Here is a 26,051-nt window from a genome sequence, read left to right as displayed (position 1 = left end):
CATGCCGCATATTGTCGATACCAATATTAATCCAATGGTTTATGGGTACACCGGCTACTCCATTCATGTGCCATTGATGATGTCAAGATTACACATTTTGTGGCACTGCCTGTGCAGACCATAAAATGCAGCCTTTTTCATTCTAGCCATATTCGTGACAGCACATCGAACTTGCTGGGAAAATAATGGCCTTTCAAATAGGAGTGGCCATATAAATTCAAATTGGTGCTCATGAGCAACCAGTAGATATTCACAAAACAAGGGCATGGTTCACAAAAAGATAATATTTATTGCAATTGTTACTATAGACGGCAGTTGTTACTAGCCAGCGCTGAGGGCACACACAGCAGCAGTTAGCGGGGCAGTGCCAGGGTTGGTCAGGGCAGGACGGGCTCTCGGGAAGTGGAAGGGGCCAGGGAGCTGGAGGGCACACTCATAGGCGTAGTGAGGGGGCTGACCCTGCAATTGCATTCACAGGTGGCATGCCTGGTTCGCCAGGGGAGGTTTCAGCATAACGCCTTTTTCTTCCACCCCTCCTGTCACAGGAACCAGGCAGCCACCTGCGAATAAATGCGTGTGCCTCCAAATCGTCCACCCCAACTTTTTCGCAAATGGCACCTGCACAAAAACAATGAGGAAACAAAATTTACAACACTATTACGAGGCATATAAAATCGCGCGCATTATTTTAGGAAGATGTAGAAAATTCCAGGATTCATGTACCGAAATTTATGGTCAATGAGAAACACTATACTGATGAGTTCCAGACTAGTTTCAGCTGCCTTGGGTTTATTAGGATGAAAGACGCACATACATTGCATAGCATGTGCCCTGTTGCATTTTGATCGCCTCCACAGCAATGCGGCTGAGACAGCCAGTGTTTCATCCCACACTTGGAATTAGTGCTTGATTATCGGCTGTCTCCGCATATGACTGGCGCGCTAGTTTTTTGCCGCTCCTACGCTTTCTGCGATGTGCAAACAGTTTATACTAATAATCGTTACCAAGAGAATGTTCGGCGACCATTTTCATTTTTTTTAAATGGCTAGATATAATATACACAAGCGATCTAAGCCCACGACTGCTGCACTGGCCGCTGGTTAGCTGATATACGCTTTTGACTGGTTATGTGGGTAGTTCACTTAAACGGGAGCTCACTTAAACGGGTAGCTCACAGGTGCATCATTTTTACACATATACTGCTTGTCCACCAAATTTGATCCAAGGGATAAAAAAAAACATTTCGGAGGCAGGCAAAGGAAACCAGATATATATTGCTGGAAGCTACCTTGAGCGCCACAGAAAAGGTTTTGTTTGGAATCCTTATTGACATTATTTACCTAAATTTCTGATTAATGACTTACACAATAAATGGTGTTGCTACTTTGAAGAGTACCGGCACAATCCACGTTTGATTATTTGTGATAAAGAACCCTCACGTCTGCATTTTGAACGCCAGATACAATAGGAAACCACGAAAATACAGAAATCTGATTCCCGGACAGTACAATTGAGGACTTGGCTTGGCTCGAGAGCCCTGTGTAGCGTTAGACCTACAAGCTGCCTATGGTTTCTTCGTCCGCGCCAGCACATCGTCCAACAAGACTGTATTTGTATTTTACAGCTGAAAAATACTGTTAAACTCATTTATATCCTTACCGCTTTGTAGTCATTATCCGCATTGCAAAGTTCGGCGCGCTCATTGTAACTCGAGCCTTCATGTGCGTCAAAGGGCCGACGCGAAGCAACCATCGCCAGCATATCCCCCTTACTCATGCATCGGGCTAGCAATCTTAGCGGCAGGTTGTTTTGTCCGCTCAAAATCATGTTGTGAGCAGCACAGTTGAGGTGCGCGAATGGGCTCGTAACGGTTTCGGTATCTACATAACCCGGAATTTATCTACAGCTGGAAAAAAAGGTACACATGAGGTTTCTAACCGCAAATATTGAAACAGGGGTTTCCGAACGTGCTCACCGACTCTGTAAGTCCTATTTATTGTCTAAAGTGAATATTTAGTACTTGAAGCGAATAACCTCACTTCCCCACGTAAAAAATAAAAATTTTCTGCGCTGTCCTAAGTGGCTGCCAGCAATGCACCACCGGTTTCCATCGTCTGTTTCTAATGGTTTATTTATAACCCTTGGCTCAAGCTATGGGGCGCAGCAGGTGTAATGTAGCTTGAATAAAACCTGCAAGAGATCATATATATGGGTAGATTTGTACGGTTTACAGATTTCACTTACAAATTCTACAGGAATCGCGTCACTGCGGCCTTTCTTTAAAATTGACACGTAATAGCGCTATATTCGTGGCTAAAATAAAGTAATCAACGCATTAATTCAGCTTAGCAAATGCAGCTGTAACAGAAAGTGGGGGCTGGCTACACCTAAGGTGCGCCTAGCTTTCTAATTTTCTTAGATGGCACAACCGTTCGAAATATGGAATATTAAAAAAAGCCCTTGATATTGGCTTTCTCACAGCGTATTATGGGTGCCTTAGATAAGAAACATAATCGAGGTCCCATGGCCATCTTTCGTTTCCAATGAAATTCTTATATGTGGTGGGCAAGTATCTAGACACAAAAGAATTAACCTTAGTTTTTCAAGATACGCGTAGTTTCCTCGAAAAAAAAAAACAATTGTATGGTATATCTCTAGAGGTAGAAAACGCTGTTTTTGCCATTTCAAAATGTTGCAAGTTTGGATGCCATGATTTTGTCATCTGCTCTTTTTTACTCACTAAATATATGCAGGTTTTATATTTACAAACACTATTAGAAACCTATTTTGTTTTTGCAGTTGTGTTATTAAAAAATCGCAAACTTTTCTTCAGGAGCGATACGCTGCAAAAATATTCATTTTTAACCTTATGTACAGGCATATGATGCATTAGGTTGGTTGCACTAAATATGTTTTCACTTCCTGACGCATGTTCTTAATTCCAGGCAGTATCTGGAGCTCCAGACCACTAGGTGTGTTCTCCACAACGCATCAAAATTGCTCAGAATTCGAAAACAGCAGTAAAGGGCAAATTTGCTGCAATTAAAAAAAGATCATCTTCGATTTTCATTCAAATCCCTCTCAAAAATCTTCAGTACCTCAAAAATATCACGGACTAAAAAGTGTTGCGTTATACTGTTTAAAAATATAACATTAAATATTAAACCGAGTGCTTGTGCTGATAATGGCCAAACTCAGCCTGCGTTCTTGCAAGATCCAATAATATCTTGGCACAGAAACTATTTTTCTACATTATCTAGGTTCCATCCTTTATTTCTGAAAAAATTTGAAGCTCTAGATTTGTGTGTGTATCTGCATATTATTTTGAAATTGGACAAAAGTAAGAAAATGGTAAAATAAGGAAAACTGATTAGAATTGAAGAAACGGCCGCAACATCAATTTTTATCAAAATCTGTGGAAACAATGCAAAGTACTTTGTTAATTTGAGTCAGTAAATATATTGAATTCTGCAAAATGTAATATTAGAAATATAAAAATGCTTGTTTTTGTTCTATAGATGTGCTTATATGGCTCCCCCTTATGGAATAGGCATCAAAACTTCAATTTAGTATTTGCTTAATTTAGTTACATTTTATCTTAAGTAAAATTTAAAACATTGTCAGCGCTTAACACCGTTTTTCTGCTTCTGGGACAAATACTTAATATAGCTTAAAATGGTATTAATTCACTATTTCTGTCAATTTCATGGCAGAACGCAAGTGAAGGCTGAACTTTTTCTCTGTCCTGCATTCTTTTTTATTGCTAGGTGCAATAGTATTCAATCTAGGTTATTAATATATTATTCCATTTGTCAGCTTTGACCACCACTAACAATACTATATTTTTGAAGATGATTTTTCAATGTGTAATTTTTATAATTACAATCTTAAGCAAATCGCTTTCCAGCATAATACTTTTATTGGCGTTACAGAGAACACACATAGCAGCTTAGAGCTCCAAATTCTGCCTAAAATTAACAATATGACCTGCGTAATAAACACAGAATATTTTAGTGCAAACAACGCAATGCGTCACGCCAGTATGTAAGGTTGAACATTAACATTTTTGTAGCGCGTTGTTCGTGAAGCAAAGTTTGCGATTTTTTACTAAATCAACTGCATCAATGAAACACACTTTTAATACTTCTTATACAAGTAAACGTTACCCAAATGCGGTGAGTAAAAAACAGTGGATGACAAAATTTTACGCAACCAGCCGGCCTCCAAACGTGCAACTTTTTGAAACGACAAAAACGGCGTTTTCCAGCTTTAGTGATAGGCGTTTTTTTTTTTTTTTTTCGAGAATACTACGCCGCATCTGGCAAACCTAAGGGTCATTCCTTTGTGTCGAGACATTAGCCCACAACATATGAAAATTTAATTAAAAAAATGGTCATGGCACCACGATTACTGTTCCTGTCCGAAGACATCCATATTTGTTTTCATTTCGTCTCTTCAACAGGCTGGTTTAGCCAATGCGGTGAATAAAAATATCATCGCATATATTAAAGATTTTCGCGCTATATGTTATACCTAAAGCTACCTATATTGTCACAACTGTCATACATCATTTGTAGCTGAAACAACATCACAAAAGGGATTCGATTGCAAATTGTTCGCTAGTTATATAGACGTACGAGATGACACACGTATACTTTGTAGAATACAATTTAGGAAAGAGCAGATACAAACTACAGGCGAATAATGCTATGATATGGAGCATATGTATTACTCCGGTTAACAGTAAAAAAATCAACTTTTAACATATTAATATATTCGACAAACGATTGCATGCTCACATAGGAACACAATTAATGAGCTCATCCACGCATCTAATGTCTATGGGCATTAGATGTAAGGATGACTTTGTTTTATTCCAATTCGTGCGTCACTCAAAATAATTGAACGAGAAAAAAAGCTAATGTCTACACAATTTTCAGTGAGTATACCACAAATTATACTAAGGTGCTTCATATATGTCACATCACCTAGCAAGTGAAATGGGATAACAGAAGTAATCAGACTCTAACCCTGATCGGCATTTCGCTTTTGCGCCATCTTTGTAAGTTTTTAGGCAGGCTTTTCCACTGATTATCCTCTCTTTAATACCCCTGCCACCCACAAGACACAAATCTTCTGGGGGTACCGAACTGTTGGTTTTCGCACCAGTGATACAACTTAATCGATCCATTTATACGTAGAAAACACTCTCGATGCGCACCTAAAAAAAATCAAAGCATGTATGTGTAGGCGAAATCATTCACCGGCGATTTAATAATATGATTTGAACAATAAAATCAAAGGATCACACTCGAAGTAACAAAAAAGTGGTGGAGAGATAGGAATTGAAGCAATGAAAGGCGGTTGCTTTCTGCAAAAAGCCAATAGCAAGAGGTCCACCGTCTATAAGAATAGGCAATAAAAATAAGGCATATTTAAAGGTGCATGCAGCAGTTACAGTGATGCAGTGCTACATTTTTTTAGGCAGGCTTTTCCGCTGATTTTCTTCTTCTTTATTGCCCTTCCAACCACAGGACACATATCTTCTGGAGGTTGTCGGTTTTCGCACCAGTGATACAACTCAATCGATCCACTTCTACGTAGAAAACGCACCCGATGCGCATCTAAAAAAATGAAAGCATGTATGTGCAGGCTAAATCATTCACACATGATAAAACAATATGATTTGAACAATGAAATCAAATGATCACACCCAGAGCAACAAGAAAGTGGTGGAGAGATAGAAATTGAAGCAATGAAAGACGGTTGCTTACTGAACAAAGCCTATAGTAAGAGGTCCTGCGTCTATAAGAATAGGCAATAAATTAAGGCACGTTTATAGGTGCATGCAGCAGTTAAAGTGATGCAGTGTTACCTTTCTGTTTCACTGCAGTGATTGGTATAAATATTACAGCAATTGCTAGGCATCTCAGGTAACCCCATTGAAAACTTCATCCAAGGTACCGAGGAGCAGTGGCGTGTTATTTGCAGCTGTTAACGGAAAGACAGGCTATCCTATGAGTGCATGCGCATTTCCTCCTTTTTGTATACTTGAATAAAAGCGACTGAACAGTGAGTGTTGTAAGAGGTGCAGCGTCCCTAGGAATGGGGAAAAAAATTAAGTTTTAGTAAACAGAGGTACAAAAAGAAGCAAATATGCCTGCAATAATAGCATGATGGCCTACTTTTTGATCAACACCTGTAAACAACATGTCACTGCCAGTCGGTTCTTTAGATAGGCTTATCAATGCCAGAGCTTAAAGCTAAGAGCAATATGAGTAATGTTTATTGCGGTCACGGCCGTAAACAATTCTAGCGGAACACTCCATTACTGTAACTATCCAACCGTCCATTTATACATATCGTTCATTAAAGAACCATGCACATCATATTAAGTTGCTCTTTTCTACTCCCAAATGATTTCCTATAGAATTAGAATACGTGGATCGCTGCTTCGGTTTCAACATTCTTGCACGATGGCTATGGCGTGCACTTCATGCATACGGTACGGCACGTGAGGTACAAAGAGCTGTAGTTGCCGAACAGGCGGACCTGACGTCCTGTCCCATTTCGCCTGTAAGTGCGCGCCGTCATCGAGCGCTTCGCGAGCAATATATTTCGGACGATATGGTTGCCTCATAGCGGCCGTCAATGTTTTGTACATTGTGTCCCGCGTGCACGTTGTTTACTTTGTAGTGACAGGGACGCAGTGCACTCACGGCTGATGTGCCTTTTTGCTAGTATTGTTATTTTCCCCCGCCCTCGAAGCGCGTCTGCGAAATCGCTCAACTATTGTCGCCGCTTTCTGATAACGCCCTCACCTGAAGGCACGTGCTCAGAAGGGGGGCGTCGATTAAGAAAATTTTGAAAAGGGGCTCACTTGCGCTGTTCACGGCTTTCAATTCCTCAATATGAAGTGGAGGTTCATTATGACTTAATTATAGCCTAGTCATCAAGCAGCATCACGCACATGTCTGCCCCACTGTAAAATTCGCTTGCACAGACGGCACGAACAGTTTCAAAACTTCGCCTGTACATCTGAAAACAAAAAACTGCCCTTAACTCTTGACAAAATCCAAAAACTGTGTGAACATGGCTTCCTGCGCGCAGAAGAGAGGCTGTCCAAAATATATGTACAATGCCGGGCGCATAGTATCTGGTTACTAATTGATTGCGGCGCGCTGCACAGTCAAAAAACTGCGCAAATGGCTGCCTGCAGTATTCTGTCACGTGTTGGTGGCATACACACCTGTTACGCACGGCTCCTCTATTTTCGGCGCAAATGCTATTCATATCGCAGCCAGCAAATAAGTCCACGCACTTGCTTGCATGTAACCCGGACGAAAATTCGCTTAGTTCTTGAAGTCATGCTTCGCGCAGTTGTTTCGAGGAGAATAAGGAAAGAGAACATTTGGGACTGGTAGGAGATTATATAGAACCAATTATAAAGCAATGGCATGCTCTAAAAGTATATACTCACGGTCTAAGATGACGGCGTTCACTGAGTCTGATAATGTCGATGGTATCCCGCCGTTGCTGTAATCCGTACTCCGGCGACATTTCACAGCTCAGCTATTCACTGATATGTAGCAAGCACCAACCGGAGCACATGGACATGTATAGGCGCAAGAGAAAATTATGCACAGCACAATGAAAAAGAAAATTAATGAGGGAAGAAATTAAAGAAAGGTTTAAGAAGCTGTCACAAGTCTTGTAGCGTCTCCAACAAGCTCTGAAATGAACGCTTCGGGAGGAGGCCGCACAGCAGCGCAGCTGGGGATGCTGCCTGTTGTGTCTTGCACGCAGACGCGTAGGCGAGGGGGAACAACGACCCGCTCAACCAGCGCGTGATTCCCGCCGCGGTGTTGTGTTCGCAAGGGCTGCACGTGGGAACGAAGGACCAACGACCCTCTCAACATTCCATTCCTCCTTTACCCAGCCCTCTTCTGCTTGCACCGGCCAGCCGTGACTTCGGACCGTGCCGATGAGCGGCCGCCGCGCGCACCGCTCGAGTCGAGTTCTAATAAATAGTTTTGTTTTGTGTGCTCGCAAACGCATTGTTTCTTCAAGCCAACCACGGACAAACATTTTCTAAAAAAATAGAAAGCCTCCCCATCCACCATCCACATTCTTGCGTAAATCCATACAGCTGGCGCATCGACAAATGCGCGCGTCCCCTCCCTTTCGCCACCTATGATCGAACAAAGGATGGTCGTTCGACCTTTTATATTTACTTCAAAATATTATATACTGTTGCGTGATGACTGATTAATAATGTCGAAGAGGCGGAGTTCCGAGCTTCTCTTCTATTCTGGCCAACTTTGGTTATAGATTATACAAATTATGCTCAAGTTAGCTAGCTGAAAATTATCCGACTAAATATATACATGTTTTTATTTGTATTCAGTTAATGTTCGCTTTTCGGGTATGAGTAGATGTTTTTATAAAAATTCTAAACATCAGCCCAGGAAACGAAAATTTTCCTAATTTGCAGGCCTTTATTTCAGAAAAGGTTCATGGTAGAGCAGCAATAATTCCACAATATGTTCTCAGCATAATTATCCGCAAACAGCTAAAGCTGATATTTTTATGACGTTTGGATACAGAGATATGATCGCGCTAATTTACAGAAAACAGCGAACATTGAAAATTTTTAGGAAAACAAAAACAGTTTTCACATTGTTTAAACTTTTTCCACCTATTCTACACTACCTCAGCTTTCAAACCCATTAAAACACCTTGCATAATTTTGTTGTGGCCACATCGATAAAGCCTTTGCATAATTATGGCCACATCGATAAAGCCTTTGTCCAATTATAGCGCACCGCGCTGTTCTGAACATTCTACGGAATTTGTGAATTGTTCAAGGTTTTTAAATTTTGGCATATAATTTTGTAACAGGGAGAAATATATTTACAAAAGAGGAATAAAGATATATACATTGAGGAACAGCCAAGGAGCCAGGCTACGAGGGCCGCCCATTCGACGCACTTCTTTTTCTTAATCTTCCACAAACGAGCGCGCCACTTCGTCCTCATCATTCTCCAGCTGTAACAATATTTATTCGTTCATGTTTTGTCTCGACTTCGCAAATCGACGGGGACAGACACAGCAATGAATGATTCAGAATCAATTTTGTGCGCGTCGAGGTCCTGAAGCGCTGTGGCATCAGGCAATACACAGACGTTTTTCGCAATCACCTTCACCTTAACGCGGATTGCACAAAAAGACGATAACGTTCAATGAGCAAGCAACGTATTCCAAATCATTTTAGTAGAATGAAAGAATTGGAAAGGGCATGGAAAACTGCCTCATTAAAACAGTGTTTGTAGGCTGCATTCGTTTTTTCGAATGACTCGACAGCGCACATTATTTTCATTCCTGTACAGTTTTTTTTTATTCCTTTGCCACCGCCTAGCGCGGTTCGAATGATCAAACTCTAAACTAATAGGCGGAAAAAACTTTTTTTTTTTGTTTATTGGCGATATATATGTTGTGCGCCATATAAATGTACCGGGGCCTTCATGCTCGCAGTCTGCACGAAAAACTGTCATTTTTTTTACCACCGTGTGAATGCCCAAAACTAAAATGGTAACCTGGCGAGTCTTCCGGCTTTTCATTTTCCAGTGATTGCGTCTAGAAAGTACACACATCGTATTCGGTTCTTTCTCCAGGTAAACAGACGATGCTGCGCGTAGTTCCTTATGGATAATACAAAAGCACTAGAACAAAAACATCGCTGAGAAAATGGTCATTTGTTCCTTCAACTTGAGGCAACGTTTTCCTTCTGGGCAATGAAAAAGCTACCTTCTAATCACTAATTTAATGTCACATGAACATGCTATGGCGACACGATTTCGTTTTTATGCGCGTTCTCACTGACAACTGGATTTGTACTGTAGGTTACGTATAGATGCAGGGATGTAATCGGCGTCCAATACAGGCATATTGGGTCGTGAGTGCTAGCCGGTCTGGGGTATACATATGTGGTCGCACGGTCGTGCTATCATTAGATATAACTGTGCGACAAACGTATGCGCCTGCGACGAAATCTGCATGCATGCCAATAGGCTAAAACCGTAAACACATATAGCTGACCCCCAAAGGTGCGCCGCATATATGAGCGCACCGAAAAGACGAATCCAGACAGTTGCAGCGGTACGTGCTTGAATGCGTTATAGTAATTGTCGTCCCGTACGTGGTACTTGGTGAGGTCCGAACGATCGGCTGAAATGTTGTCGGAATTAAATGCCGCGGTTTGGCGTCCAGCGCACGTGTATTCAACCATAAAAATGGAGAATTTGTTTTGAGTGAATGGTCAACGGAAAATATTCACTTCGGCAGCCCATTAAAGCTGCGTTTTTAGGATGGCAATGACGTTTGCGAGATCAGGGGAAAAAAGTGGTCCATCGTGGGCAGTTTTCATACAGGGACAGCTTATACTGGAAAAACACAAGACAAATTGTAATGGTCCATTACAGCCAGTTTAAAACAACGGAACGGTCAACGTCGGAAGAACACAGGACACCTTGGTCCATTGTAGCCAGTTTTAAAAACTGAACGGGCAACGCCGGAAGAACACTGGACAACATGGTCCATTGTAGCCAGTTTTAAAAAAGGAACGGCCGACGACGGCGGAACACAGGACAACTTGGCCCATTGTAGCCATCTTTAAAAGACTGAACATCCAATACTGGAAGAACAGAGGATAACATTGTCCATTGTAGCCATGTTTAAAAACCGGAACATCCAATGCCGGAAGAACACAGGACAACTTGGTCCATTGTAGCCAGTTTTAAAAAACGGAAAACCCAATGACGGAGGAAGGCAGGACAGCTTGGCCCATTATAGCCATTTTTAAAGCCCGTGCGACCATTATTGGAGGAACAACGGCAATCTCGGTCCAACATAGACATTCTGTATGTACGGCAGTGCCAATATCGGGAACTCACTGTACATCTTGGCCCAAGCTAGCCAGTGTTGGCTACTGGCAGCGCCAACACTGGGAGAGCACTGGCTAGACTGGGCCATTGTTGGACATTGTGTTGACTGGCATGTCCTATGTTGGGAGCATGCTGGTTAGGCTGGCCCAATGTAGGGCCACTGCTTGCCGTCGTACTTACAACATTGGCCCAATGCTTTGTGCTGCCTGGGCTCTACAATTCCACTGTACTATGTAAGCCATTATGATATGTTGGGGATTAAGAAAAGTTACTTTACTTCAGGAGGGGTTATACGTGGTTTTCCTTTTTTTTTCAAGTGAGTGCCTCCTCCCCTGCAGCCCAGAAGTGCTGGGGGAGAAGTCCATCACCTCACCCGAGGCGCTGGAGGTCCGTGGTGAAGGCACGGACGACCGATTCTTAGGTCTCCCCCTGGTAGGGGAAACCTTGCGGGCTCCCGACTCCGTGGTCGGCAAGCCCTCTTTTGAAACTGGCAGAGCGCCTGATTGCAGTGTAGTGCCTCGCCCTTGGACGCTACAACCGCATAGTCTGGTTTTCCAGTGAATAGAAAAAGATTAGTTTGTGCAAGTCGTTTTCTGGCCTCTGTGAATGAAATGTTCTCTTTTGTTTTGATAGGGATGATCTCTTTTTCTTTCTTCCAACTTGGGCATGATCTAGAATAGGCAGGATGATCCCCCTCGCAGTTCACGCAGTGTGGCGATGAGGCATCACAGTTTTCAGACTGGTGTTCTTTCGAAGCACATTTTGCGCATGTTTTGCGACTGCGACAACTTTGTGATCCGTGGCCGTATCGTTGGCAGTTAAAACATATTCGGGGGTTCGGTATATAATGTCGGACTTCAACTTTCAGGTATCCTACTTCGATCTTTTCTGGCAGTACGCTTGAGCTGAATGTGAGAATGAGATGTTTAGTAGGTATCTCTTTATCATCTCTTCGGACTGTTATCCTGTGCACATTTACAACATTTTGTTCTGCAAGACCTTCTAGCATTTCTTGCTCGCTTATGTAGAGGAAGTCATTATCGCAGATTACACCACGCACGGTGTTCAAAGATCTATGGGCGGTGATGGTCACATTGACATCCCCAATGCAGTGGAGGTTTGGAATCTTTGCATACTGTGTTTCGTCGTTTAATTCAAGCAGTAGGTCTCCGTTTGCTATTTTTGTGACTTTGTATTTCGGACCAAGGACAGCTGAGAAACATTTTGACACTAGAAATGGGGACAAAGTTCGGGCCGGCTTTCCTTCAACTTCGGAGTGCACGACGTGATATTTGGGGAAACTTTTCTTAGGTTTTTGCAGGAATTCTGCAATTTCTTCGGTGCGCCTTTTTTTGTTTAGGCGATCAGTTTTTACAGTAGAAGAAGCCATGTAATATGTGTGTTGTTCGGCCAAGGTGCCAGCCGCCCACCATGGAGCCCAACAAGGGGGCAGGACAGGAACTTGCAACCAAGTCCAGTCCATGCCAGCTGTACACCCCAGCTATAACCCAATATGGCGGTACTCAGGGTGGTACGCCACACAAGGTTAACCCTAGCCGCCTGGAAAAAGAAAAAGCAAGAAGAGAGGAGAGGACAGGACAGTTGTAGGAAAGGAGATAGGAAAGTGAAAGATGGAGGGGAGGACAGGAAAAGACGACTGCCGATTTCCCCCGGGCGGGTCAGCCCGGAGGTTCCGTCTACGTGAAGCTGGGGCCAAAGTGGTGTGTTGCCTCCGCCGAGAGGCCTTAAAGGTCCGAACACTCGGCATCGGCTCAACCACCAGGATCCCCTTTTCCCCGGACACGGCGATGCCACGCACGGCTAGGCGTGGGTGCTGGGGTCCGTGGTGTCGCACAGTACACGCAAACACCTGCTTTAACAGGCACCAGGCAAAAGAACGCAACAAATTAGTAAGAAAGAAAGCCATCAACGAATTAGCGGTTAGGGGGAGGGCAGAAGAGTTCAGGATCTCGCTACAGAATATATATTTAGCTCTAAACAAGGATGGCGACATTACCCTAGAAGCAATGAACAATAATTTCAGAGATATCATTACTGAATGTGCGGTAGAAGTAGGCGGTAGGATAGCTAGAGAGGATACCGGTAAGCTGTCTAAGGAGACGAAAGATTTGATTAAGAATTGCCAGAGTATGAAAGCTTCCAATCCAACAGACCAGATTTAATTAGCCGAGATATCAAAGCTAATCAATAAGCGCAAGGTGGCCGATATAAGAAAGTATAACATGGAGAACATTGAGCATGCTGTAAAAAACGGGGGAAGCCTTAAAGCGGTAAAGAAGAAATTGGGCATAGGCAAGAACAAGATGTATGCGATAAGAGACAAGGAGGGCAACTTCATCACGAATATGGACAAGATAGTCAAAGTAGCCGAGGAGTTCTATACAGATCTCTACAGTAGCAAACGTAACCAAGACCGTAAGGAGATTAGCGGTAGGGAAAAACAGTCGGACGTTCCCCCAGTTACAAAGGACGAGGTCAAGAAAGCATTAGAAATTATGAAAAGGGGGAAATCAGCTGGAGAGGATCAGATAACTACAGATTTGCTGAAGAACGGGGGGGGGGGGGGGGATATCGTGTTAGAAAAGCTGGCCACCCTGTATACGCAGTGCCTGGTGTAATCGACGGTACCGGAACCATGGAAGAATGCAAACATTATCCTCATCCATAAGAAAGGGGACTCTAAGGACCTTAAAAATTACAGACCAATCAGCTTACTGTCTGTTAGGTATAAGGTATTTACTATGGTAATCGCTAATAGAATCAGGACAACCTTAGACTGCAATCAAGCAAAGGATCAAGCAGGTTTTCGGAAACGGACTCTGCTATCGACCATATCCATACCATCAATAAGGTGATAACAAAATGCTCGGAATATAACCAGCCCTTATACATAGCATTCATTGATTACGAAAAAGCACTTGACTCTGTTGAAACCTCGGCGGTGATGCAGGCATTGCGAAATCAGGGGGTAGACGAGCCGTACGTGAAAGTGCTGGAAGATATATATAGTGGCTGCACAGCAACCATAGTTCTGCATAAAGAAAGTAACAAAAATTCCCATAAAGAAAGGTGTTAGGCAAGGAGACACAATATCCCCAGTACTATTGACAGCTTGCTTAGAGGAAGTATTCAGAGACTTGGAATGGGAGCAGTTAGGGATCAAGGTAGATGGAGAATACCTCAGTAATCTGCGATTTGCTGATGACATTGCCTTGCTAAGCAACTCGTGGGATGAACTGCAAATAATGATTGGTGACCTAGACAGGAAAAGTAGAAAGGTAGGCCTGAAAATCAATATGCAGAAGACTAAGGTAATGTTCAACAGCCTCGAGAAGGAACAGCAGTTTACATTATGTAGCGAAGTACTGGAAGTAGTGCGTAGGCGAATATGTCTACTTAGGACAGGTAGTAACCGCAGATCCGGACCATGAAAAGGAAATAAGAAATATATTGGGATGGAGCGCATTTGGCAAGCACTCACAGATTATGACTAGCAGCTTACCGGTATCGCTAAAGAGGAAAGTATATAACAGTTGCATCTTACCTGTACTCACCTATGGGGCTGAAACGTGGAGGCTAACCAAGAGAGTTCTACTTAAGTTGAGGACAACCCAGAGGGCTATGGAACGAACAATGGTAGGGGTAACATTAAGAGATGGGAAGCGTGCAGAGTGGGTCAGAGAAATAACTCAGGTTACCGACATTCTAGTGGAAATTAAGAAGAAGAAATGGGCACGGGCAGGATATGTAGTGCGAAGAGTTGATAACCGATGGTCGCTTAGGGTAACAAACTGGATTCTAAGAGAAGGAAAGCGTAGCAGGGTGCGGCACAAAGTTAGGTGGGCGGATGAGGGTAAGAAGTTCGCATGGGTCAAGTGGATGCAGCTAGCACAGAACCGGGCTAAGTGGAGAAATATGGGGGAGGCCTTCGCCCTGCAGTGGTTATAGTCAGGCTGATGATGATTATGATGTATAGCAAGCTGAACGTGAGCACCGTGGCCGATGTCGCAGCGTTGCCCATTCAAACAGGCCACGAAGAGTGACCGCGAGGATTTGGCAGTGGCGGTTTGGAAGACGCCATCAACGTAGACATTTATGCTGTTGTGCATGCGCTACAAGTCTGGTTATCTCTAAATTACCGAAGGGAAACGCAACCTCAAGAGGCCTGACTTATGGTATCTTTGCATTGCAGCTGTATCCTTGTGGTTTGAATAAATGCCTCATGCGTCGGATGTGCAGAATCCAATCCTCCAGTGCCTCCGATTGTCCACCGGTTTTTCACAAAGAACAAACTTTCCTTGGATTGGTCTCTCTTGCTTGGGGTTACGAACGCTCCTTGTGCTGAGGTGTGTGACGATAGTAACTTTTTCTTTGACCCTTGGCTCTTGAAAGTTTATATCATCTGCTATTTCTTGCTCTGCGTTTGCCGTAATAGCGGTATTTCCCCAAACCAATGCGGTTAGGTTGTGAATGAAGTTGAGGCCTGAACCACCAAACCGCGCCCTAAGCAGGGTACATAAGTACTGGCTATATCTGCACATGGGTGAGCCTCTAAAGCGGGCGAAACCGGGAAGGGAAAACTTCGTCAGTCATATTCGTCGGGCGTCCATGACTTGTCCGGGGACAATGGACGGCAAAGCTCCTTCCTTATCTTTTGTATCTTATCGCCGTTGCTGAATTTGCTGCTAATCTATAACGTTTTTATTGTAGTCCCGCTTACCTTATTTCTGTTCAGTAATGATTTTTTTTCCCTTTCACTGCAACCTGCTGTTATTTTCATGCTCGCATTAGAATTCCTTAAACTACCGATAGGAGGTTTCGATACAGCCTTGGTCATTTGGGACCTCCTCCTGTGTTCACTGATATATACTGTTTATATGTCCGAATAAAAAAATATTCTTCTATTGTACGTGCTTATTTCTGTATTATTCGCATTCTGTCTGCCGTTACTGCTGGGTGGAGCAGGGGTTCTCGTCAGGCTACTCCTTTAGCTCCTGCTATCTCAATGTTTTTGCTCTGTGTAAAAAAAATAATAATGAATCAACTTCAAACTCTAATACGTGTCAATTTCTTCGCGATCTTATAGACCCGCTAACGCAGGGCAATTCGAGTTAGAAAACTCGCAGCCCGCCAGTATTTTTTTATACGTGGTTGCAGCTCCGCCAGGCGGCGCTTCGACAACTCCAACCCCTTGGTGCGTGGAATGCTCGTCGCGCAAACGAAGGGGGAGACGCCGCGACGTCGCGGGAATGCGCTCCGTCATCCGAGCGTAATCTCTATGAAGAGTGCGCTCGGGGAGGCTCTCTTCGTACGTGGTCGGAATTCGCCTCCTTCCATCAGGGATGCAAGCAGATCCCGGCCTCCGATATATACGCTGTATGCGTGGCTGCTTCGTCGGCGACGCGGACATCTCCTTTCTGCCACAACACCACCAAGTGCAAGAGAAGGAGAGATATAGAAATGACTTCACATAAAGCAGAACGCAACCAATGATGCTGAAGCAAACCAAAGACAACGCCATTAACATAAAACTGAAAAACAAAATAAAAAGTATGCTGCGACGAGATATAACCGAGACAGGCCAAAGGGAGTGTGTTAGCTTCCCTGCAATATTTTTATATAAGTATGCAGTCGGAGACTTCGCCAGTCAGGAAATATCGTGATAAAACTCAGCGAAAGACGCTTCGGAGAGGGTGAAGGTTGGGAGGGTGTAAGAAAGGTCAGAGATGGAGAGAGGGCGCTCTTGTGTGTTGCGGTTGGAGAGATTATAATTCGCCCCACTAGGGGTCTCTTGCTCCGTCCTGTACTAAACATGCTGAGCCGAAAAAACAAAACAAAAACGATATACGTGTGCCCTTTGTAGCCGTATACATGTAACTTCAGATGCATATAAGAGCACACGTGGTCATGCATGATTCGGGGGCAGACAGATTAAAAGACGAGAGAAAGATGGTGCGTGGCAGTAGGCAGATAGACGAAAGCAACGAGCTGCGGGGTAGGGTGGGAGGAGTTCTATAGAGAGCGAAGGCCTTTCATAACACACAGCATGACGCGCTCGTGCACCATGAGCAGGGTACAAAGTATGAAGAAAGGTGAAATAGAAAAGAGGAAATAAATTTCAGGCGTCCTCCTCTCTGTCTGGTTGTTAGATTAACGGCGGCTTGTTGGTGAGTTCTGTTTTATTCATGCCCCTTTCCTTTTCCTTTGCTCGTAAACGCTGTGCACGAATAACTATTCCATGGAAGTGCGAACGATATGAGCTTGTAGACTGGCGCAACGCGTTTAATACGATTGTCTGATATGCCGAACATCTGACTCTTTTTTGAAGAAAAGAAAAACAAAAAGCTCACAAAATTGTTTCCACTTGGCAAAGCGAGATTTCGGACCAGCTATGGAGGTATTTTTGCTTCTCTTTATATTAAATTTAAAAACTTCAGTCCAACATACACTCGCCTGTATATCGAATTTATAAAGCACTTCTTCTGGCTTCCCGCTACTGCTATATTACTACAAATACTAATACTATTACTAGAGCGACGAAATCCAGTGAACGGCCGCTTAATAGCTGCCGCTATTTAAAAACGAATACTCTTCTACTACTACCGCCCACCGAATGCACCATCCTCGACTCCCAATAGACCTTGCTCATTCCAAGGGTAACCCTCCTCCAATTTCCATGCTAAGCTAACTTCCTGGTGTGGCTTAGAAAGAATTAAAATCAAGCAAACAAACAAAACGTCATAGCCTTATACTCGAACAAACACGGTACCCCGACCCTCCCGGCTGCAAAAGACGACGCACGCGTTATCGAGGAGCCTCCCAGCCGAGTAATCTCGATCATGCGATTCAACTCCCCACTGCTTATGTGGAAAAAAACCCGACGCAAGCCGCTTACTTGCAACCCCCCCCCCCCATCGCCCCGAAAGCCCTCTAGAGCTCCAGGGGCGCGACGACCTTATATACTTCTGAGTCCGAACGGACTGTAAACCCTTTTTTCTGAGACACATTAAACTTACTGGCCGCAGAGTTCACGGCCTGCTGTCGTTTGTATACTAAAATTCTGTAGTCGATTCCCTTTCTCCACTCAGTCTTTTCTTGTAATGAACTAAACTCCGTTTCATACATCAGGTGCAACGCAGCGAAAGCTACGCAAATAGTCCGCGAGAGAAAAAGAAGGCGTATCACTGCGCGCTCGTTTTGTGGCCGAGTGGTTCCTGCGGAAACGGGCTCTATTACGAGCATTCAGTTCAGTTTAGCCGTTCAGTCGTGTCCGACTCTTCGTGACCCTATGTACCATATCACGCCACGCTTTCCGGTCTCTCACTATCTTCCCAACATCACATAACTTCATCTGCAGCGCGTCGAGGATGCCATCTAACGATCGCGTTCGCTGCCCACCCCTTCTCCGGTGACCCTCAACCTTTCCCAACATCAAATCTTTCTCCAGCGACTCCTCTCTTCTCATGAGATGACCAAAGTAGCCGAGCTTTAACTTGAGAATTTGACCCTCCAATGAGCAATCAGGGTTTATGGTCGACAATATCGACTGATTTGATCTTCTGGCAGTTCAAGGAACTCTCAAGAGTCTCCGCAAGCCCCACAATTCCAACGCGTCAATTCTTCGGCGGTCAGCCTTCTTCCCAGTCCAACTCTCGCATCCATACATCACAACTGGAAAGACCATAGCACGAGTTATACGGATCTCGTGCTATGGTCTTTCCGAGCATACACGTTTGCAATAACTTGCCTCGCATGCCTAGACATCTTCGCAGTGCGGATCATATAGAAAAAATGGGCACCGAAGAACCATTTTCTCAAAAAGAGATGCGCAGCGTGGAGGGCACAGCTAGCGCCGTCTGGCAAGGTTACGGGGCAGTGAAAACGCGACACGAAAGAAAACGTCATAAAAAGCATACAAATTCACCGAATCTAATCCTTTCTCAATAAAAAGGGTGCTCTTAATGAAGTTTATGGCAAATGTAAGATGTATTAAGCTTGCAGACAAAATAACTATTATTTCCTCTCGTCAAGAGCAGGCACTATTTTCATCGCGGATGCGGAGAGCGCGAACAAAAGCTAGCCTCTATAGCAGTGTTGCACTTGATGCATGAAACGGAGTATAGAGATACAGCGCCGAAGAAGACGCCGCTGTGGATAAAACGTCATTGTCAATTTCCGTTATAAAGAACGAGCACTGACGGCAAGTGTCATGTTGTTGTTGTGGCTGTAGGAAGAAGGAAAAGAAAATGCACGGGCCTGCTCCAGCTGAGCCACCTCCGCTGCCTCGTGGAGACAGAAGAGAAAATAGAGAAGAAAGAAAAGGAGGAGGGAGAGAAAGACGCGCGCCGCAACAACAGCTGTCGTCCACCACCGAAGCGGTGGCGGGTGCAATGACGGCCTACAACAGCTATAAATTCGGTGGCAGGCTAGCCCCCGCCGCCAACGGCGGTGACCTGCCTATGCAGCCCCATCAGGGGAGTACTTTTTAGGCTGGAGTGGCAAGTGTCGCGAGCGATGTATAGATATATACACAATGGGGTGAGAGCTCTTGGGGAGGAGGGAAAGCGGCGTCTTTTCCCTCTTTCTTTCAAGACTCGCTGTCTCCCAAGAAAGCTTGTGCAGACTGAGGGGCGTGGAGGGAATAATATCGGAAAGGAGGCGATGGAGTTGGGCTTTTAGCCGAGATTTGGCAGGGCAGCCGATTAGCGTCACTTCTCCCCCCCCACACACACACACGCTTGTGTTATTTGAAGGGGGCGATGGGGGCCTGGCGAAAGGGATACGGTGTAGCAGTTTTCTATATTAAAAAGGTTCGCAAGCCTCATTAGAGCTGAGCACCTGAATACGAACTAGGTGGAGAGATGCGAAAGGCAGGCAAGAAAGATGGGAAAAAAATGGCGAGGAGGTAATTGTGATGAAGACGAGCGTTTGAGGGAGAAGAGGTAGGAATGAGATGGTTTATATAGGTGGATTCGTTTATATACCCGCATAAAGAAGTCACGGTCGCGGTGGAACCGACTCCGCTGATGCGTGTCGTATATATATATATATATATATATATATATATATATATATATATATATATATATATATATATATATATATATATATATATATATATATATATATATATATATACGACTGCCCGGCCGAGCATTCATTCGTGTGCAGCGCATTCAGTTGGTATACGTTTTCTCGCCTTCGAAGCAAATTGCTCATCGTTCTCGCTATCACAGCCCTATAGTTATTCTGGAAGAGCTTTGCATTCAAAATAAGGCGACAGGGTGACCACGAGTATAAATTTGGATGCATGTATGAAGGAGGAGAAGGGAGAATTATCGTATTCGCTCCAATGTGAGCCGCTGCTCCTGTACAGCGCTTCGCTTGAATGGACGCAAATTTAGGACAGCATCAATTTCACGTGCGTGGCAGAATCTGTACCCCTTTCAGTATTTACGGATACAATATATGTAGTTGATGCCTGAAAAATAAGTTGCAATTTTCCGCTCTGAACTGGAACTGGAAGCGATTATTCGTTTTTCATACTACATTTGGTCAGTGAAAGTACAAATGCTGGTCGAGGCAGCCCAGCGTATATTTCGAGGTATAAATGTTTAGCCTTCGGCAACGAAGGCAGGAACGAGGGTTCGAAGAACATTTTTTCTTACTCCTCAGTTATTCTCCGTTATGTTTATCACCTTTGCTGCAAGTAACCAACTTTGATGGTGTTTCGTTGCTTATGAAATTGTGATAACTTGAAATCGAAGTCCGCAAGAGTACGCAAGAAGTGTAGAAATAGGAGCCAGAAAATGTTGCTTATACGACCAAGCTTGAGCACCGTCGCTATCTGCAAGGCTACCTCACATCGCACTTCAGCCAGAAAATTTCTTTGGGAAAAAGAGAAATTATTTTATATTGCGAAGAAAGCAATCATAATACATCGCAAAATGGGAACGCAAAGGTAACCCTCCCAAGAATCAGAAAAAGTCTACCCTAGGACTAGAGAGTAACGGCTTTTTTACTACACAGTGGATAAAAAATAAAATAATTCTTACAGTGAAATGGAACATGCATGAAATGTTCATTGTAAATCCCTTCTTTGTATTCCTCGCTCATTGGTCTGTTCTGCTTGTGTCCGCGAAAGGTGGCCACAGCCTCAGCATGCAGCCGTATACACGTTTTGCACTACGCTCAGTTTCCCCTGCAGGCGTCTCGCGCTGCCGCGCATTTCCGAAGCAAATGCCACCGTGACAAAATGCCATTTTTCGCTTATTATTCTTTACTGTACGGGGCTGGCCCGCACGCAGACGGTAGAGAATAAAACTGTCTGCAGGGGTGACTCTAAAGTGCGAAAAAACACGGCAGCTCTTTCGGCAGATCCGTCGGACGCGGAGCTGGCGATCGTTCGAGCCGATTCAACAATATAGGAGGAGAGGTGGATAGCGGAGGCTGATGGGGAGAATGAGCTGGTGGAAGGGAGGTCGATACACAGAGGAAAGAACGGCGGGGGGGAGAGCAGCATTTGAAGCGGCCGGCGTTGGAAGACGGAGCATCACGGAGCTCGCTATCGCCGCCGCATCTGTATGGAGCTCACGTCCTGCCGAGACTAAAGCTTTACGGTGAGAAGATGCGCAGAGGAGCGCCGTCGGTGCATCGATGGCAATGCGCGCGGGGACTCTTTCCACCACTCTCCTCGTCTTCCTCCTTCCATCCGACGCGCGTATCGAACGCAAAGGAACTGCGTCCCCACCGCTGGGAGGTGCACCTAGTGGAGTAGCCGACAGCGATAGACAGTAGAGCCTTCCTATACTCAAGGCTGACACAGCAAAATTTCCGCTTCTGCGAAGTACTTCCGATGCTTCTTAGAATGGCTATAGCTAGAGCAGTCATAATGACGCGCACAAGGCAGCACTGCGGTTATTTTGTGCCTATTTACATACAAGGTGTTTCAGCTCCCATTTCAAAAATGTGTAAAGGTATTTGATATATACATTTAAAACTCGATTTGACGAAGATGAGGGGAGCCACGTAATATTTCGTTAAATCGTGAACTTCGCTAAATCGAGGGAGATATTGCTTGGTCATTTAATCCAATAAAGTCGATTATTATACGGTGTAACGGCGTCAAAAAAGTACGACGGCATCATAATTGCGAAGCGTAAACTCGATGAAAATGAAATCGCGTTTTGAAAGGACGCAGTTCAGTTCAGTTCAATCGTTCAGCCGTGTCCGACTCTTCGTGACCCTATAGACCATGTCACGCCACGCTTTCCGGTCTCTCACTATCTTTCTAACATCACATAGCTTCATCTGCAGCGCCTCGAGGATGCCATCTAACCATCGCGTTCGCTGCCTACCCCTTCTCCGGTGACCCTCAACCTTTCTCAACATCAAATCTTTCTCCAGCGACTTCTGTATGCTCATCAGATGACCAAAGTAGCTGAGCTTTAACTTTAGAATTTGACCCTCCAATGAGCAGTCAGGGTTTATGGTCGACAATATTGACTGATTTGATCTTCTGGCAGTGCAAGGAACTCTCAAGAGTCTCCGCAAGCACCACAATTCAACGCGTCAATTCTTCGGCGGTCAGCCTTCTTCGCAGTCCAACTCTCGCATGCATACATCACAACTGGAACAGTGCAACTTATACGAAGAACCAGGGAAGTTGTACGTCTTCCGAAATGTAAAAGCAGCAATTGCCTATGGTATGTTTCTACATTGAAATCGTGGCCTGCACAGACGACCGACTCTGATAGCTAGCACGCAGGAAAAGAAGCAACGAAAACGGTATGTCGGCAAAAATGGCGCCAAGGGGCTACAAACATCTTTCTTAGGAAATAAGTCGCTGATCTTCGCTTCCTTCTATTTGTAAGTAAGAACTGCACGCTTTTTTGTCTGTCTTCCTCGGCACATTGTCGCAAGAGATCAAGGGCATCCAAAACTTGACCGGGCGTCGGCAGCGGTGCCGCATGCCGACACCGAGTAGACGGGCATGTTTTTACCGTTTGCAAAATCCCCTGAATTCAGATCAATAAATCTCCCCTTTTGCGCCGCGCAGTTTGACAAAAGCGAAGAGTTTCTCCACTATGTATACCTTTGGCTCGCAGTAAATAGAATTTTGGGTGTTTTAAACAAAATAGACCACAAGTATAATTTTGGCCTTCATTTTTCGACAAATGTTTGTTAAATCGGGACAGATAGTGAAATTGGTTTCGTTATTCTGAGTTACTCAAGCATTGGGGATCAGTCTGACGGGGGATCAGAATAACTTCGTTAAATAAATACTTTCGTTCAATCGGGTTTCGTTAAATCGAGTTTTGACTATATATGTAAACTTTCATCCTCTACGGCCACAGTTTACTGGGAAACTCTTCTAATTATACAGCTAATAATTAAAATTTTCTATCTTTTTAATCAATGCATTTCGGTAGTTAGGTATGCGGAACCATATGGAGAATGCGACACCGCGGAGAACGTGAAGTCACATCATATTTTGAAACGAAGAAAAAAAAAAACCTTTTCTAAAGCTCCACACGGCTAGGAAATAAGGCGCTTTTTCTTCCCCACACGAAACGAAGCAGAGTGTATGGTACGGATAATGAAGCAGGTGACTTGTATGCACAGACCATGCATGGCGCCGAACTCGAACTGCCTCTACTGTCTACAGTGCTATCTCATCCACGTTAGTTTGTTCTATCGCTGTCAAAAATAACTTCATCACAGCTGACAATTACTATGCTTTTCCTACCAGCAAGATGCGGAACGAAATGCTGTGCACAACATGACAAAGTTTGCAGCTCGAAATGGATAACGCAATCACTGCAACGCGTTACCAGCGCATGTGCCATCGGCAGCGAGTTTCCTCCGCCTATGTTGCCCTCAGGCTCGGTTTCATGCGAAGAAAAAAAAAAAGAAGAAAAAAGAAGTGCCGGAAGTCCTGCTTTTGTAAAGCTTTAGAAAATAAGTGTTTCGTACTTTAAAAACGGGACTAGGGGGTCGGCAGCTCTATTAAAGCGATTACGTAGAGCGAAATTACGGGAGTCTGTAGTTCCAGCTGTACATGTGTCGCCATCTGAGAGCCGCCGCGTGAAATGGCAGAGTCCAGTGGTTTTATTCCACTCGCATCCAACGGACACCGTCGCCTTACTCGCATCATTGACGAGGCAGATCTTCGCTTGTCCATATTGAATTACTGCACCGTGGACAGAATCTCTGGTAACGGATTCAAAACCCCTTCCTACCAACATCCAATGGCCTGGCAGAGATCACCGGCTACGCCAGGTACTTGATGAATAAGACCCGCACACAGGTCTCCGCATATATGCAGACGCCGCCCTAAACGTGACGGTGACAATGGCAAAGTTTGCAACCATCGCCTGCTCCTAAGGGGTTCGCAACTGTACGTCACTAGCCGCACTGGACACTGGTCACAGGTACTGGTCCGCAACTGAACGTGAGTTAACGCCCATCGACGAGGACCTTGAATTCTGCATCAAAGAAACATATTGGGCCATCCACACTTCATCGACACTCAGGATGCTATAAAAACTCTGAAAGCCCATTTTTACGAGATCTCAGTTCAACACCAGATCAAACAACACTGCCGTTACCTGCAAGGGACCTCGCAAGTCTCCGTACGCATTCACTGGACGCACAAGGAGCCGGGAACAGGACTGCCCACGAGGCCGCTGGCGCGCAGCTTTATTGAATTTAGGATACTTCAAGCACCCTTGGGCTTTTACATTTTATATATATAGTAAGACCACCGGCATATACAGCCTTGACGTGAGCCCCTCAAACCGCCCTTATCGTTCTCCCACCCGCCTTATAATACCCGACTGTGTCATCATAGTACGCCTTACACATTAGCGGAGGGGTTTGTTGCGAGGCCTTTTCTCCGACATTACTCCTCCGATTCCTTCTGGTCTTTCTCGCCCTGTCCAAGTTCACAAGGTGGGAGCCGGTGCAGCGTACGCACCGGGCATCCCGAGTCGATGACGCCGAACCACTGCATGATCGGATGCACCAACTGCCCTGCTGACTACGTTGACCTGCAGCACTCGATGTGGACCTGTTCTGGCACGGCAAGCCTCCGCACTCGCTACATATCTGCTCACTACATTCAGACTTACGAAGACTGGACAGCCCTCAGCACCGGCGCCAAACACAAGCTTAATGCCCTGCTAGATTTCGTGTCGGAGTGTGGCGCCCTCACCTAATCCACCCCTCCCTCTCTTGACTTGTGGTCACCCTTGATTTACGAATTAATTAATTATATTTTTGGCGACATCCGGGAGCCGCCGCTTCAAATGGTAGATGTTTAACCCTAGCCAATCCTGCAGGGTTATAACGAGCGAAAGCAGCCGCAGTTGTGTCTGAATGGTTAAGACGCTCGGCTACTGAGCCCGAGAACGCGATTTCGATCTAATCCGCTCTCATGGCTTGTTTTTTTAATGTGAATTAAGCACTGCAAGAGGCCATGACCAGTCATTGCTCACTCATAGGCTCTGTCACTTTCTCTGGTGGCTGGCGAGCTTGAAGGACCCGTCAGGGAGACTCGCGCGTTGCAGCTGCTATGCCGGGCTCAGTTTGAACGATCTCCTGAAGCCGCGTGAGTGTGACCTCATGAAAACGCTTAGCAGATGAGAGCGCGCGGCACGAAGATCAGACAATATTCTTGGTCGGTGATGGTTACCATATGAAGGCTTTCAAACTAAAAGATGCATGGTATGTCTTGCCCATAGCTTCCAACTCCCCATTGACACTAAGAAACGGATAACGTTAATTAAAAATGTATTATTTTCAATGTATTACAGCTGTGATTAGGATAGTTTCCTGTAACTTGTGTCCGCTGGGGCTGAGAGTTTGATTCGGCAAATAACGTTTTTTTTTCTTTTCGTTTGAACTCCTTAGTTTAAGTCCCTTATAACCGGAGTAACTTCGAGGCTTTAAACTCCATAAAGAAAACAAAACCAAATTAAAACTTAGTGTTTTTGAACACTTTCAAAAACTTAGTTTTTGAAAGTGTTCAGTGAAGCGCCTTGGTCGCTTAGTGACATTGCATATCTGGTGCTGATCATTTAGGAT

The 26,051-nt window shown here is 44.5% G+C and overlaps 1 long non-coding RNA gene across 1 annotated transcript; it reads right to left on the bottom strand.

Moving 5' to 3' along the window:
* Nucleotides 1-298: 298 nt before the first annotated feature.
* On the bottom strand, nt 299-7,772 carry LOC146180231 (uncharacterized). Its single transcript, XR_014700965.1, has 3 exons — nt 7,481-7,772; nt 5,475-5,624; nt 299-618 (listed from the first exon to the last, which is right to left on the bottom strand). It is a non-coding gene; the product is annotated as an uncharacterized LOC146180231 (long non-coding RNA).
* Nucleotides 7,773-26,051: the final 18,279 nt, after the last annotated feature.

The sequence above is a fragment of the Amblyomma maculatum genome, chromosome 9 (genome assembly GCF_055883805.1).
Source record: "Amblyomma maculatum isolate TAMU_Amacu chromosome 9, ASM5588380v1, whole genome shotgun sequence".
Taxonomy (NCBI): Eukaryota; Metazoa; Arthropoda; class Arachnida; order Ixodida; family Ixodidae; genus Amblyomma; species Amblyomma maculatum.
The sequence above is the reverse complement of the archived record's forward strand: the minus strand, read 5'-3'. Positions and strand labels throughout refer to the sequence as shown.